The sequence below is a fragment of the Mirounga leonina genome, unplaced genomic scaffold (genome assembly GCF_011800145.1).
Source record: "Mirounga leonina isolate KUSES-001 unplaced genomic scaffold, KU_Mleo_1.0 Mir_170, whole genome shotgun sequence".
Lineage (NCBI taxonomy): Eukaryota > Metazoa > Chordata > Mammalia > Carnivora > Phocidae > Mirounga > Mirounga leonina.
This window is the reverse complement of record NW_023270433.1, coordinates 11,799,526-11,816,534: the sequence shown is the minus strand read 5'-3', so window position 1 is coordinate 11,816,534 and position 17,009 is coordinate 11,799,526. Positions and strand designations below refer to the sequence as shown.

The following is a 17,009-nucleotide window of genomic DNA, read 5'->3' as shown; positions in this document are numbered from 1 at the left end:
CTATGTGCTGAGCGTGAAGCCCTATGCAAGGCTCAATCCCAGGATCCTGAGATCATGACCTGAGCAGAAATCAAGAGTCAGGCACTTAACCGACTGAGCCACCCAGGCACCTCTGATTATTATTCTTTTTCCCCTTTCTCTCTTCTTCTGGAACTCCCACAGTGGTATGTTGTTTCTCTTGATAGTGTCCCACAGATCCCTTAAACTCCATTCACTGTTCACATTTCTTTTTTTCTTTTCTTTCTGTTCCTCAGATGGAGTAGGAAGCACAAGGAATCCATCTCTCTACCTAGACAACAGTTGTACTGGCAGAAACTGTCTGAAGTAACTCTGGAGTCTGTTTGAATTCTTGCACCTTCCAGGAGAAAGTTTGGTTGGTAAATTGAGGTTAGTTTCAGTCAATGTCAGCCTTTAGCATGATAGCACCTCCCTGCTTCCTACCCTTCAGCCCTGTGGCAGGCAGCCATGTTCACATTCCTGGTGTGGCTTGCTGGAGCTGTGGTGGGAAATAAGAATTTTGTTCACCAAATACCAGAGTTCTGTGTTTTGATTGCTGATTACGCCTTTTGAGTTCTGAGATTCGGGCACAGAGTCACTGCCATTGTTTCAGCCCCCATAGGCTGAGCTGGCTTCTATGGGATTTGAAGGAACAGCTTCTGTTTTGTTTGTTTGTTTTCCCTTTTACCCCATTTGGGAGCCAGAAATTTAAGGCTTAGGACATTCAGAAGCAACCACTTACATAGGGAAAATTAGAAAGCCACTGTGTATAACCAGGAAAAGATGCAGGCTCAGAAAAGAACTGAGGAGACCTTAAGCTTTCACCTTAGGCTGATCCTGATTCCTGGCATAGAGATATCCTTCAACAATTAAAAAAACAAAACAAAACAAAACAAACCATACACACAAAAACCAGCAATCCCTGGGATAGGGGGAGAATTTGATTTCCACAGTTATCACATAAGATTCAAATGTCCATTTTTTAGCAAAGAATCAAAAGGCATACAAATAGGAAAGTATGGCCTGTTCAAAGGAACAAAATAAATCAACAGAAACCTTCCCTGAGAAAGATGAGACATCTGACTTACGAGACTTTAAATCAACTGTCTTGAAGTTGCTCACTGAGCTAAAAGAAAACATGAAGTCAGAAAAACTATGGAAAAAAAATGGAATTAGTATTAAAGATATAGAAATTATGAAAGGAACCAAAATGAAATTCTGAAGTTAAAAAGTACAATAGCAGAAATGAAAAATTCACTAGAGGGATTCAAAATTAGGTTTGAGCAGGCAGAAGAAAATCAGCAAACTTGAAGATATTTCTTTTTCATATGTCTCTTGAACGCTGTTCCCTCCCACCCCATCCCCTTCTGCCTTAGTTCAAATCTTTCTGATCTTAGTCGGCCTCTAAACTGTTCCATTTACCCCATTTTGCCTTTTCTACTGCTACCAGAATAATCTTTTAGAAAATCCAAATCTGATATTGGCACTGTCCTTAAAAACCTCTGAGGGCACCCATGGGTTTATAGATTGAATTTCTTTTTTTTAATTTTAGCATTCGTGGATTTTCCCATTCTGGCTCCAACTTACCACATTAATCTATTGAGCCTTGAAATAGAACTTCCAGTTTCCAGGAAATACCAGGTCTAAAGGAACAAATTCAGTAACCTCTTGGGGAAGCAATCATTCAGATCCAGAGAGTGGGAAATTTTGCACTTCAAGTGGCCTTGTAAGCCAGTATCTTAGTATTTTTCTTAAGTGCTAGAGTAAAAAATATTTAAGGGATAGAACAACCAGATGTAGTGTGTGGTCCTGGATTGGAGACTGATTTAGGAAAACTAACTTTAAAAAAATATATTTCAATCAACAGAATATTTGATTATAGTAGATAATAGATGAGAGGAAAACTTAATTGAAATATTACTGATTTGGGAAAGCCAACTGTAAAAATACTTTCAGGTTGATGGAAAATTGGATGTGATCTAGGAATTAGATGTGAGGGAAATATACGGAAATGGTAAAGTAGATTTTGTTAATTGAATAAAGCAGATTGCTAAACCATGTGATCTCATTTTACAAAACAATATGTTGGCACACAAAGAAGGATATGCATTATGGTATTAACATTGGTGGTGGGAATGTGATGTTTTATTTTTTATTGTAGCTTGTCTCTGTTTTCTGTTCTCCAAGGCATATACTGTACAATCTGTAATAAAATTTTATTTAAAAATTTATGTTAAGATTTACATACATATTTGGTGTATACATATGAATCAAAGAATCATTGATTGTATAGTCACCAAAATATTAAAAGTGCATCAGGATATCAGGGGGTTTCATAATACTGCATCTTTTATTTGATACTACTACTTTAAAATGGGTGTGTATTATTATGTAACTGTATAAGGAGAAAAGGAACAAAGCTATTTTCCTGTGGGAGTGCAGCCAAGTCTATTGTAATAGTAGACAAGTCACATAAAGGACTGCAACAGAGCACAACATTTTTGTGTTTTCTCTGGTTGATTTAGATACATTATGCACAGGAAAACATTACATGACTCATTCACCAGGAAAAGAGCATAGGCTATTTGAATAAAGAAAGGGGAAGAGTAAGGGATAGGCTGTAGAATTATAAATTATGACTTATTAGCACCTTTAGTAGCCATTGTTTCTGTTACCAACTACATTGTAAATTCATTCAGGACTTTAAATCTCATTGCTTTTGCTCTATATATCCCTTTTGAATGATTTAAGATTTTATTTTTAAGTAACCTCTATACCGCAATGTGGGGCTTGAGCTCACAACCCAGAGATCAAGAGTCGCATACTCCAGGACTGAGCCAGCCAAGTGCCCCACTTTTGAATGATTTTAAAATAAAATCCCAGCCCCATCTTTGGGTCTAACACTCTGAAACAAGCTATTTCTGATGTTCTGTGTGTCTCAAGTACCTCAAGGCAGCTGTGTCGCAGCCAGTAGCCCTTGGACTTGAGTCAAAAGTTTTCGACTTTTGGATTGAACTGTTACTTAGGTTGGACTCCTTTATAAAATGAGAAAAATCGAACATTCTCACAGGTTTGTGGTAAAGCCAATGAGATACCCATAAAAAGACCTATCATAATGCACGCCTTCGATAAAGGCCAGGTGAGTTGAGTAACGCTGTTAAGGGCTGCTTTTGAAATAGTACTTGAACGTGAAAGGTGAGCAGATTTCTTGCTGTAGCACCAGTGGTCTTTGCATGTGTACCTCCTTTTAGGCGTAACAGGTGCTAGTTAGCCTGATTCCGCTGCCATCCTGCTTCCAGTCCCTGAGGCAGTCACAGAGCCACTGCCCGTCCAAGTCTAAACACAGACCACAGTGCTACTCCACCTTAAAGAGTGCACACTCGGCGCAGGCGCAGACTCCCTTGGCAGGGTAAAAGCCCAGGTGGAGCTTCGAGGAAAGGAAGTACGCCCTCGCCGCCTGTCGTTGGGCCAATGGGGCTGCTCGGCTTAGCAGCAGGCCTATGAAATAGGGCGGGAGGCGGGGCGGAGGGCGGAAGAAGCTACTCTCACGTGAGTAGGGGGCGGGGAGGGCGGGGGCAGGGCGGCTGGGGAGGCCCAGGCGGCGGAGCCTCCGGGACGGCGAACGGCGGGCGGCGGAGGAGGAGACGGCGGGTCGGGTAGGGCCGCGTTTCCCCTCCTCCTCCTCCCACCATCCTATCCATCAAGCCCCGGGGGATCCTGTGACAGCCCCTGCTCGGGGCCAGGCTGTGTTTTTATCCCGCGGGGCTGGGCCGGCCAGACTGCGCTCACCTCCCTCGACGAGCCGGGTTCTGAGGGGAGCCGTGATTGGGGGGAGGGGGAACTGTGGCGGAGGGGAGAGGGCGCATGCGCAGGCGGGAACGCTCTCGCAGCCCCTGCCCAAACCGGTTCCCCCTGTCTGGGTGGGTGTCTGTCTACCGAGTCCTGCGCTGGCGGCAGTCCCTCTAACCCCCAGGCAAAGCCGGATTGTCTCTTGACTTTCATGTTTGGGGCCAGGTCCTATTTGGGAATCTGGCCTCAGTTTCTCCCCATTGCCAGCTGGGCCTGTATTTGTGACTTCGGCTGCCTTGGGCCTCAAGCTAGCTTCCTGGGCTGAGCCAAATTTGAAAGACTTGCTTTCTTTTATTGCTGGCCTGCCAACTTGTACTGATCCTTCTGTCTCATTTTCCCCACCTGCAGTTAAAGTGTCTCACTCTCCCCATGTCCTTTAAGTATCTGCTCCCAGTACCTCATTGCTATGTCTTGATTCTCAGCAACCTTCAGGGTTGGTGTTGAGCCAGAGGATAATCCCAGACTTGCAATAGTTCGCTGTCCATTGCCTAGTACTACTTTGGTCGCTACTGTTCTAATGACTGTTAGCATCTGCACCTGTTTTTACAGGCATCTCCGTATTTAAGCTTTCTCGGGGATTACTTTATCATGGAAGCAAATGCCCTAGAAGACCGTATTAAGTGATCATGCTACTAGTGCTTAGTTTAAAATCGTGTTCCAACTTGAATTTGAAATCTTTTGGCTTTTGTGGTTTTCATTAGTTGGGGGGAAAACTGTCAGGGGCGGGTTTTCACCGTTCATTTGGTATTTTTTCATCCATATAAACACCTGTGTTCATGTACATGTGACTGGAATAGTGTAGTAAATGTGTTTCCAGCTGCTTTGTTTATTTAAAAAGAAAACAATGGAGGGTGAATTGCACTGTGTTTATCACATTAAACTGATGTTAGAAAAGTTGAAAAAAAGCTTAGATGCCAAGGAAGTATACATTTAACTTTTTTTTTAGACGAAGGACCTGTTGGCCTTAATTCAACATGTATAGGGTGCTATTTTATATATATTGAAGGTTTTTAAGTAGAGTTTACTTACAAAAACTGAAAATGAATATGGGAGAGCATTATGTTCTTTATAGACCTCAGATTGCATTATATTTGCATCCATGATTGATTTGTATTTACTAGTAACATTTAAAATTCACATGTACAAATAAATTTTGAGTTAATACAAATTAACTCAAATTACTAATTAAAATTGAACTGCTGTGTTGTAGTGCACTTCTTTTCATTGTTTCAATCTTATAACTCAGTTTACAGTTGATTAACTTATGTCATTGGTGTTAAGGTATATGTTTGGATAGTTAACCTACCAACTCTATGCATTTTGGTCTTATTGGCGTAGTATTTTATTAGCAGTTTACACATGCTTAATTTGGGTTAAATGGTAATTTAGTGGGACACTATAAAAGTGAAGACACCTGTTTCCTACCTTTTACGTTACATATTGAAAGAAGTGTATTGTGCACATTACCTACATGAAGAGACATGAGTTTCTCCAAATATATCTCAACTTTACAGCCCAGATTCTTTAGAAGTCATTTTCTTTTATTGCGTACATTTCCAGCTAAACTTTACAGCCCCCATTCTTTTTAAGAAGTCATTGTTATTGAGCATGTTTCCATCTAATGTGTAACCTACTTTGAAGGTCTCATCATTTCACAGTGATTGTTTTAACAAGTGATCATTGAGTACAGGCTTCAGAAAATATTTAGTTTAAATCAGTGCTACTGTTGAGTGTCTTTACAGACAGTGGTGTGCTGAAGTTCTGACATAGGCTACCCATAATATCTTTGTAGTTTTCAGTATAATCAGGTATGATTAGATTTCTCAAGCATGTGGAATAAATGAACTCATAAATAATCTTTCATGGAGTTAGAACTCAAATATCGAAGAAGTGCTGATTTAACCAACATACATAAAGAAGGGTTTGGCTGACATTTGGGTGCTTTGTATGCAACTGCCTTGTTTTATTGGTTTTCCATAGTTAGATCCCAAAGAAACTCCAAGGCCAAGGATTCAAAGTCAGTGGGTATCAACTTAAAAGTTGTTTCTTTTTTACATAAATTGGTTACCTGGTCCATCCCCCACCCCGCACCTCCTGTTCTGTGTTGTTTCTGAGAGATCTTGATTCTTTAGAAAACTTTTAAGTCAAAACAATACTGGATATACATTTAAACTTATAACCACTCCTGTTGACGCTAACAGCTTTGTCTCTCTTCCTATACAAAAACTGAACAAATATGGCAGTTTGCAAGTCACGACGAACACTTTAGTGTATAGAATTTAGCCTGGAGGTTTCCCTCTTTTCAAAGCAACCAGTATCTCTGAGGTAGATCAATGAGACTCTTGAAGATTGTTCTTTCCAGCATAGTAGAGTTTTATCAGGCCTGACTTTTCCCCCAAATTCCTTTTTTTGTGGATCACTAAACAGTAAAACTAACGCTCTTATTTTTAAGTTCATACCTGATATTAAATAGTATATATGACCATGCCTTTAAAGCAGGAGGTGTATCTTCTTAATTGTATGGCTGTGCTGCCAGATTGGGAGGTCCACATCTCTCATAAGAGTTCATGCATGGTTGTTACATATCTCCAATTAAGGTTGCATCAGCTTTTTATGTTACAAATCACTACTCCTTGGAATCCATTAATCTTTGTGGGAATACATTTTTCTCCATGCTAAAATCTGTTATTTCTTTAGGTACATTAGCAAACTAGTGCCTGTGATAACTTTAACAAAATGTTATTAACTGTAAAGATTAACAATAATTTGACTATTTTAAAGATTTATTTTGTGTATATATAAAATTTATTATATATAATATAAAAATTATTTCATATATATTTTATATGTATACAAAATGTATATTTTATAATATTTATATTATATAAAAATAATTACAAATATATAACATTATTTTATATTTCATATGTAATATTTATATTATACAAAATTATAAATATACATTAAATTATTTTATATATGATATATAAAATTTATTATATGTTCCCTTATTTATACATTTTGGTAATTAAAACCAACAACCTGTGGTTATAATCTTGTTTTCCTTTTTTTGAAGATGGCCCTTGTATCAGAAAAAGGAATTGATGTGCAGAATCTTTCTTTGGAAGCATATTTTAAGTATCATCATGGGTATTAAGAGACAGCATGCAAGGCTAAATTGGATTAAATGTTGGGCATTTGTATAATACTGGGGAGAGCCATGAGTTAATCATTTTAATATTTTTATTGTAGAGGTAATAAACTCTTTTACACCCTTGGAGTATGCTGATAAACGGATTTTGGCAATGTAAGAGTAGGAATATGTCATGTAAATCTCTTTTTCTGTGACACACGATTTTCTATGAATAGACCTCTGATATATCTATAAAAGAGAAATGGTTATATCCTTATCATAGTTACCTGTTGAATTCTCTGTGAATTGAAAAATCTGAACTCTCTCTAACCTCAAAAGCTAATATTTCTTTTTCTTTTCTTTTTTTTTTTTTTTTGAAGATTTTATTTATTAGAGAGAGAGAGAGCGAATGCAGGACAGCAGGAGTGGGGGAGGGAGAAGCAGGCTTCCCATGGAGCAGGGAGCCCAATGCAGGGCTGAATCCCAGGACCCTGGGATCATGACCTGAGCCAAAGGCAGACGACTGAGCCACCCAGGCGCCCCTCAAAAACCAATATTTCTTTACAAAAATTATTCCCTAGCAGGAACAAATCTTAATTTTTTGCTTTTGGTTGTGAGAAACAATCTTTTCAGAGGTTTAAAAACATCTGTGGAACTTAATATTTGTGCATTTTTTAATATTCTCACACAGTGCCTATTCCAGTGCTGTGAATGAAGATGTGTAAGAAATGTTTATTGTTTGCCCAGCCCCTGTTCAACACACTTGTCCCATGTCCCACCACCCTTGTGTAATTCTGGCTACCTTATATCAGAAGGTGCAGAAAACAGGTGTGGATCTGCCAAACATTTGTGGTTTGCCTACACACTTCTCCCTGAAAATAAAAAAGAGGTTATAGAAGAGGGGGCGCCTGGGTGACTCAGTTCGTTGGGCATCTGCCTTCGACTCTGGTCATGATCTCAGGGTCCTGGGATCCAGTCCCAAGTCAGGCTTCCTGCTCAGCGGGGAGTCTGCTTCTCCCTCTGCCCTGCTCTTCCCCACCACTTGTGTTCTCTCTTCCAAATAAATAAAATCTTTTAAAAAGGGGGATGGTGAGGGTTATAGAAAAGAGAAGCCATATTTAATGTATTTCTCTTAGGCTTTGATCATCTGTCAGATAATTTGCTTGTTTGGCATTAAATTCACATAGTTTAAGGAGAAATGAATAATATAAACATTTCATATTGAAGTGTAGACAGGTTAATATTCTAAGTGGAATAGATTCATTTTCTTCATTGTGGATGAGAAGGAACTATATTGACTAATTTCCTAAAATGAGGGAGAGTCCTTGGACAATCCTGTGTTCCTTAAAAATATTCACATTTTTAGGGGTGCCTTCGTGGCTCAGACGACTGGGCATCTGCCTTTGGCTTGGGGCATGATCCCAGGGTCCTGGGATCCAGCCCCACATCAGGCTCCCTGCTTGGGCTTCCTGCTCAGAGGGAGCCTGCTTCTCCCTCTCCTCCCCGCTTATGCACTCTCTCGCTATCTCTGTCACTGTCTATCTCTCTCAAATAAATTTTTAAAAATATTCATATTTTAGATTTACAAAACACTAATGTAAATCATTATGCTTTAGGAATCTGTTCCAGAAAAAGAAAAAACATTTTTTTTTTTTTTTTCAAATCTGTACTAGGGAGGTCAGACATATAATCTGACTTTGTGAATGAGCTAACTTTCATTGTTCCCAGAGGTAGGTTTCTAGTGTGGAAATGGCATCCAAATAATTTAAATATTTAGTTTTGGAGATACTGTGTTGAGGTGGCATAAAGTCAGCATACCTTGAGTTCTGGAAAAAAATTAAAGTGGTGTTTCCTGAAATATCCACAGGAACATGGGGAAATCACCTACATGATTTGTTTATTTATTTTTAGCTGTCAACAGTACTGCATTCAAATAATTAACTCAGAGTTAAATGAATTGTTTTATGTGCATTTCTTCCCCTCTTCTTAACCTCTTGTACCTTTCAAGATATAGGGGAGTGAGTGTGAACATTGGAATCAGAAATTTATAGATATCCCAAGTCCTGTACTTCTATATGACTGAAGGTGAGCTACTACTACCTCTTGAGACTCTGTTTCTTCATTTGCGGAAATGGAACTAATTATGCTTACATCATGGATTAGAATTGGACAGCACCTGGCATCCCCCCCCCCTCCTGATTACTCCCAATCACAAAAGAATAGAAAATGTTCATTCATTTCACATATGAGAAAACTGAAGCTACAACATCGGTTAAGTCACATCCAGAAGGACCAAGGAGTTCATTTTTTTAATATTGTACCAGACTATTAACTTTAATAAAGCTTTATTATGACAAAGTGAGAAGTAACTCTGGAAATACTAGTTGTCTTCTTTGGGCCCTTTACTAATTTTGTGAGTTTTACCCTAAAGATCATATCATGTTACAGTCGGACTTTAAAAACTTGTATTAACCAGGGCGCCTGGGTGGCTCAGTCAGTTGGGCATCTTAATCTTGATTTCGACTCAGGTCATGATCTCAGGGTTTTGGGATGGAGCCCAACATGCCCCCCCCAATAAATGTTTAAGAAAAAACAATTTGTATTGTCCAATGAATGGATAAACAAAATTTAGTACATATATTCCATAGACTATTACTCGGCCTTAAAGAGGAAATTCAGACACATGCTATAACTTAGGTGAACTTTGAAGACATTGTACCAAATGAAATAAGCCAGCCACAAAAGGACAAATATCGTGTGATTCCCCTACTTAAGTTATCCTTTTTAGTTTATCTGGAATTGAACTAAAAGAATCACTTTATCGTTGAAGTAAATTGTCACAGGCATTGCAGGTTAAAATTTGCCTGATGATGACTTTTAGATAAGCTGGTTTTTCTTGCTTTTAAGTGCTGTAGGCCCAAGACGATTGTTTTGTTTTCTTTTGTTTCTGGTTTTTTAAGCGAAGCTGAAATTATTCAGAAGGCTTAAATTAATATGGTTCTCTTAGCTCACTAGAATAATTCAAAGAAACAGCCTCCAAATTCAGCGTTAGACTTCAACAAAGACACATCTATTGTTTAGCAATTAGTAGTGGTGGAAAGGAATTTATTTTTATAAAGAAGGGATGATTTTCCATTGAGTTTTGTTAGATTTGTTCCACCCTTCCCAGGGCTAGGCTGTGAGAAGTTCATGTGAAAACCAGTGCAGGGAAACAAACATCTGAGCCAAGGAAAAAAGAAAAAACTGAGATTATTATAGTGTTATTAAAAAAAAAAACAAAAAACTTCTTTGTACGCTGTTTGATTTTAAAGGGTTACAAACCGAGAGGAATTGGCCTGTTACAGCATCTTTGAGACTTGATTCTCTTCCTTCCTAGTTTGTCTTTTTCTGAATAGAGAGTAATCTTATCTGTGTTTTAGACGGATACAACTGGTATCTAACATAAAGAGTGGATTAGAATGGGGAGAGAATGGAGATAAGGACACCAAGGAAAAGAGCTGCATTCCAGAAAAGGACAGAGGCACCTACAGTTTTATCTGTGAACTTAAGCAGGTTATTGAACCGGTCTAAGCCTCTGTTTGTTTGTCATATGAAGTCAATATCTGTCAAAGTTTGTGTGAATATTAGAAATAATGCATATAAAGCTTTTTAGTACCATGTTGGCCATATAATTGGCAGTAGGAACTAATAATTATTATCCCTTTATATTTAGCAAGATGACTTAAGTATCCCCCTTAAGATTCCCTAAAGCTGTACTCATTTGCTCACTGGTTGAGCAACAAAAATGATGGGTATTAGGAAGGAAGTGATTAGAGAGTGTTTTGGTCCAAAGGGAATCTCAGGTATATTTTCTGACTGGATGTTAACTGGTTTTGAGCTTGACAGTTGGGAACTTGATGAAGAGTCAGGGAGGCACACTCAAAGGTAGTTCTTTTTGGGTCTCTTTATTCTAGTTGCCATCCATATCCATATCCCCAAGTCACATGCATGTAGTATAGCAGATTTGTCATTTGTCCTCCTACCAGTTAAACACTGATTAAAGAGTATTATTCAACCAAAATTATTTAGTGCTGCTAGTAAACAAGGATATAAAGATAATATGAATAAAATCCAAGATCCCAGTCCACAAATAGTTCACAGGGACTGTCTGTGCTCATTGTATTCCCAGCATTTACTATAGTGGTTTGTACTTAGTAATTGTTTCTGGAATGAATGATCGACCAATACAGTGGAGCAGGGAAGAGGTATGATATTATTTTACTGTGTGATAAATGCTATAATTTTGTGATAGGATTAAAAAGCAAACAAAAGCCTTAGCAGCCCTAGAGAGAAATAGTGAATATTGCAGAAGGGAAGGGGGGAGTTTGGATATTTGATTGTACCATAAGATTGCTGGTGAGGGAGAAGGACTACATGGGGAAGTGAAGACATATTCCTAGATTAGCAAACAATGTGAGCAAAGGCTTGAAAGCATAAAAATGCATGACATATTTGGTGCGTTTCTGGTATGGTTTGATAGAAGGAGATAAGACTAGAATGTTAGATTGTCTCCATATTTTGAAGACTAATGATATAAAGAGTTTGAATTTTATTCTATTTTCAGTCAGGAGCAGTCAAAGGTTTTGAGGAAGGGGTGGGATATATGATCAGATCTAAATTTTAAATATTAGCTACAGGACTTTGATAATGACTAGAGAGAGTCTAGAAAAGGTCTGCTTCTCCCTCTGCCCCTCCACGTTTTAGCAAAGTTGAAAGAGAATGAGGTACTCACGAGTCAGTGACATGAAGGATGGCAAAGAAAAAATAAGATTGGGGTATGTTTTGGAGCTAAAATCCATTAGTGTTCCAGGGGAGAATGAGAAAATGAGTCAAGGACTTTTTTGACATCTCTGTCTTGGATCAGTGGTTGTTAACCAGGATAGGGAACCTATGAGGAAGAAGGAATGTCCTTGTGTGGTTGACAGGTTTACATGGAATTGATTTTGAGATGGTCATGAACACATGTAGCAGAGCTATCCTATGTATCCATCCTTTGCATACCTCTGTTATACCAAGCACTATATTATAATTACCTGTTCATCTGTCCCATTTTCTGTACCACTGTAAGCCTATCCTAGGTCAAGACTACCTATTACTCCTCACCAAAACATTATACATAGTGCCTGGCACATGTCAGACACTTAATACTAAATAGAAAGGAAAACACGGGTGCCTGGGTGGTTCAATCGATTGAGCGTTCCACTCTTGATTTCAGCTCAGGTCATAATCTCAGGATTGTGAGATCTAGCCCCGCGTCAGGCTCCATGCTAGGCATGGAGCCTGCTTGAGATTCTCTCTCTTCCTTCTCCCTGCCCCTCCCCTCACCCTCCTCCCTCTCTTAAAAAAAAAAAAAAAGAAAAGAAAAGAAAAATGTAACAAATACCCATATGGAATTAGAGAGGAGAGAGAGAGCTATTGAGTATCGTCAGCATACCAAAAGAAAAAAAAAGTCATAACCGTGTGAGCTAATAAGAGAGCCAGGGAAAAGTGGAAAAAGAAGAGGAACAGGGTAGAACTTAAAGAATGGGTAGAGGAGGGGTGCCTGGGTGGCTCAGTTGGTTAAGCGTCTGCCTTCAGCTCAGGTCATGATCCCAGGGGGATTGAGTCCTGCATCAGGCTCCCTACTCCACAGGGAGCCTGCTTCTCTTTCTGCCTTCCTTTCTCTCTGTCTCTCATGAATAAATAAAATCTTAAAAAAAAAAAAAAAAGGTCAGAAGAAAGGGAAACTAAGTGACAGCTGAGAAAAGGTAGAGGTAGAAAATGGAAGCAAGAAAAAAGTTTTAGAATAAAGAAATGGTCAGCATTTTCATTTATTTCAGTGGTAGAAGATGATGAAAACTGAAAAAAAATTCTTTGGGTTTTGAAAGTTTGTACTGACCTTGACTGATTTATTTCCTTTTAAAAAGACGCTCAGAGGGTAAACAAAATACCCAGGGCCACAGATGAGGTGTTTTTTTTTTTTTTTTTTAAGGTTTTGTTTATTTATTAGTGTGCAAGAGAGAGAAGGAGCAGGTGGAGGGGCAGAGGGAGAGGGAGAAGCAGACTCCCCGCTGAGCAGGGAGCCAACATGGGGCTTGATCCTAGGACTCCGAGATCATGACCTGAGCCAAAGGCAGACGCTCAACCGACTAAGCCATCCAGGCACCCCCACAGATGAGTTTTAATTAAGTTTTTAAAAGAGGAGGTTCAGTAAGGGTTGGTGAGGGATAGAGGAGCCAGATTTTTGAGAGGGACTGCTCTTTGGAGTGTCCTATTGAAAGTGGTAGAGGTAGGTGGAGGCAGTTAATACTACTTTAGGAAGAAAGAGTTTCAGGAAATAAAGATGAATTAGAGCCCTAGAATAGTGGCTGGGAACTAGCACATTTTGTCTCAAGCATGTCAAGTTCAATTACAAGTATCACTCATACCTCTTTTATCACGTTAGGTAGGTCACTTATTGGGAGGTGATTTTTGCCTCTACTGATTGCACATTAGCAAATTCATGCCGCTGCAAGTTCACTGTTTATGTTACTCTGAATGTTAGTAATTAGAAACAATACAAATACCTGATAGTACTCCGTCCAAAAAAAGAGTTCAAGTTTTTTAAAAGTAAACACTGATTATCCAAGAGCCCACTGCTGTTGAAGGACTATCAAAAGAGCCTTTATCATGGGCAGTTCTTTTCTTTTTTTCTTTTTTAAAGATTTTATTTATTTGAGAAACAACAAGCAGTGGGGAGGGGCGGGGGGGGCTGGGGAGAAAGAGGGGGAAAAAAAGCAGATTCCCTGCTGAGCAGGAAGCTGGATATGAGGCTCAATCCCAGGACCCTGAGATCATGATGTGAGCCGAAGGCAGATGCTTAACCTACTGAGCCACCCAGGCGCCCCAGTTCTTCTCCATTTTACTCTCCATTAGCTGGGTCTCTTAAGTGTTTAAGAAAGAGGAGATTGAGAATGGAAATTAATCTTCTTTTGGCAGACTGAGGTGCCTTATTTGCCATGATCTTTGCAGAAGTACATAGTTAAGCATCAGTTTGTCACTTAGGGAACAAAACAGTAAATTTAGGCAAAAACTTTGTAAACAGTTGCGACATCATGAGACTTATTTTTTTTTTTTAATTTAAAAAGATTTATTTGAGAGAGAGAGAGAGCACGAGCTGGGGGAGCAGCAGGCAGAGGGAGTGGGAGAGAGAGAATCCCAAGCTGACTCAACACTGAGCATGGAGCCCAACACAGGGCTCCATCCCACAACCCTGAGGATCATGACCTGAGTCAAAATCAAGAGTTGGATGCTCAGATGACTGAGCCACTCAGGCACCTGTTTTTATTTTTTATTTATTTTATTATTTTTTTAAAGATTTGTCAGAGCGTGCTCAAGCAGGGGGTGCAGCAGGCAGAGGGAGAAGCAGGCTCCCCGCTGAGCAGGGAGCCCAATGTGGGACTCGATACCAGGACCCTGAGATCATAACCTGAGCCAAAGGCAGACACTTAACCGACTGAGCCACCCAGGTGTCCCCAGGCACCCCTTTTAAAAAATTTTTTTTATTAAATCTCTGTGCCCAACATGGGGCTCAAACGCACAACCTGAGATCAAGTTACATGTCTACTGACCATGTCTACTGACTGAGCCAGCTAGGCTCCCCCGTGAGACTAATCTTCAATCAGAAGATCTCTAGGTATCTTTTATATCTCAATAAGGATAAAAGTAATGAAAGAAGTTATGAAAAATATAACAATTGAACTTTTGGGTTTGATGCAGGAGGCTGCATAATTAAACAAAAGTGACTTATTGACTTATTAAAGGAGACAGAGAAGGAAACATCCTTGAACCTGACTCACCAATCTGGCCCTGTTGGTAACTAGACATGCTAGGGTCTATGTCGTCACTTGTATAAAAGAAGGAAGTAATTGGTGCCTACCAATACCAGGGTGCATATATGTATATTATCTTATTAAAATGGGATAAACATCCTTACTCTGTCTACCTTATAGAATTGTTAGGATGATAAAATGAGATAAAGAATGTGTATGTATTAGTAATCTGTAAAGTATTATACAAAGATAAAACATTTTTTTATTCAGAGTATTCCTTCACATTTATTTAGATATAAAGAAATTAGAATGTGGAAAATAGGAAAGCTATATATTTTTGTCCTAGTATTGTGTTTCCTAAACTGAATTACCAAAATCAGTTGATACGTGTTAATTTTTATTATTTTTTTAAGATTTTATTGAACTTTTTGAGACAGCACGAGAGGGGAGAGGGGCAAAGAGAGAAGGAGAAGCAGACTCCTTGCTGAGCAGGGAGCCTGACACAGGGCTCGATCCCAGGACCCTGAAATCATGACCTGAGCTGAAGGCAGATGCTTAACTGACTGAGCCACCCAGGTGCCCTGATAGTTAATTCTTTTAAAATTGGAAGTTAGCTTAAAAAGCTATAACTATTGGGTGCTTACAATGTTTTATGATTGTTATTAAATGAGATGTACATGTGTTCCTTAGTAATTTTTATAATAGTTTTGTGAGGTAGATAGTACATCATTTTCACTTATGGAAACTAAGGCTTATTATGACAAAGCTCACACTATTAGGTAGTGCAACCAGTATTCTAACTTGGGTTTTTCCTCTTAATTGTGTGCTTTACCTTACAGATATGACTTCTGTTCTTACTGTCAGTCAGTAAAAGATCTTTTCATTGGGTGCCTCTTGCTCTTTTCCATCTTTATTTGCCATTTATCCTATTTTTTTAGCAAATATTTGAGCACCTACTATGTGCCAGGCATTGTTCCAGGTGATAAGGTACAGCAGTTAATGAAACAGACACCAATCTCTGCCCTGGTGGAACTTAGATTCTAGCTTACATGATATTTAAAAACAAATGATTAAAACATAAAGTGTGTCAAATGGTGATGGATATTATGGGGAAAAGTAGGAAGAGAGATGGTAGTGCAGGATATTTGGGGGAAGAAGCTTGTTCTCTATTATCCATGAGGTTTAGATCTAGAATTGCAGTCTGAAGGATGAAGGATTACAGTAGGAGGCTTCTTGTGGTAAATGATATAAGTAGGGATTAAAAACAAAACAATTACCCCTTGTGGTCTCAAGAGAGAGATTATGAATACAGTTTTGCCAGGAGTACACCAAGTTCTGGGACACCTCTTTATCGTGGAGGCCAGAGAAGAGGAATCTTGTATAACTTTTCCTGTACTACTTCATGTTTTGATAAACCTCATTCCCACTGAGTGATTCAGTTTTTTACAGGTGCCAAAACAAATAGTATTTTATAAAGTGTATTTTCCTGTCATCTTCTCAAAGGAAATAGGTTGAACTTTGCGTCGGACAAGTCTTCTCAGTTTCATAGTGTTTAAATACCAAAGTATATTATTTTTTGAGTCCAGAGTACTATAGAAAGCAGTCAGTGTCTCAGATCATAGCTTTAGAGAACTTTCCGAGCCACTTTGCTATCCTATTAATCACAATTTAAAAGAATGGAAATCTAATTAAGCATGAAAAACCTTGCCTAAAATACTAGTTCTCCAAAACCCAGTACTGAGGGTTTCGGGACAAGGCCCAGATTTGTGGCATTGGAAAGGTATCATAATCTGACAGAAAGAGCATAGCTTCTGGAATAATAGATAACTGGGTTCAGTTTTTGCCTTTGCCTCTAACCATTTACATTACAGCCATTACCTTGAACAAGTTACACCATCTGTCTAGGTCTCAATTTCCTTATCTGTGTAATAAATACTATGAAGAATAAGAGGCAGTCGCCATCAAATTGTAATACATCACAATAGTACTATAAAAATGTAAAATGCTATAGGAGTAGAAATAAGGCAAGCAGTTTTATTTGGTTCTGGGATGAAGATCGGCAAGCTACTAGGAAAAGGAGAGTTAGATCATGAAAGATGAGTTGGAGTTAATGGAGTACAAAACCAAGAAAACCACTTTAGAAGGAGGATCCAATGAGGGCAAATACATGGATGTATTAAAGTATATATCTTTAGTAAGGA

At 38.8% G+C, this 17,009-nt stretch overlaps 1 protein-coding gene across 5 annotated transcripts in view; it reads left to right on the top strand.

Annotated features, from left to right (window-relative positions):
- The window catches only part of RABGAP1 (RAB GTPase activating protein 1), a 159,803-nt gene that overhangs the window by 4,257 nt on the left and 138,537 nt on the right, over window positions 1-17,009 (top strand). For 2 of the 5 annotated variants that reach the window (XR_004681217.1, XM_035015842.1), the window contains exon 2: window positions 255-387. The gene's annotated coding sequence lies outside the window, so the exon portion shown is untranslated. Of the gene's footprint in view, window positions 1-123; window positions 388-3,582; window positions 3,654-8,538; window positions 9,065-17,009 lie in introns of those variants that run through there. The other 3 variants (XM_035015844.1, XM_035015846.1, XM_035015845.1) reach the window with 3 other exon arrangements.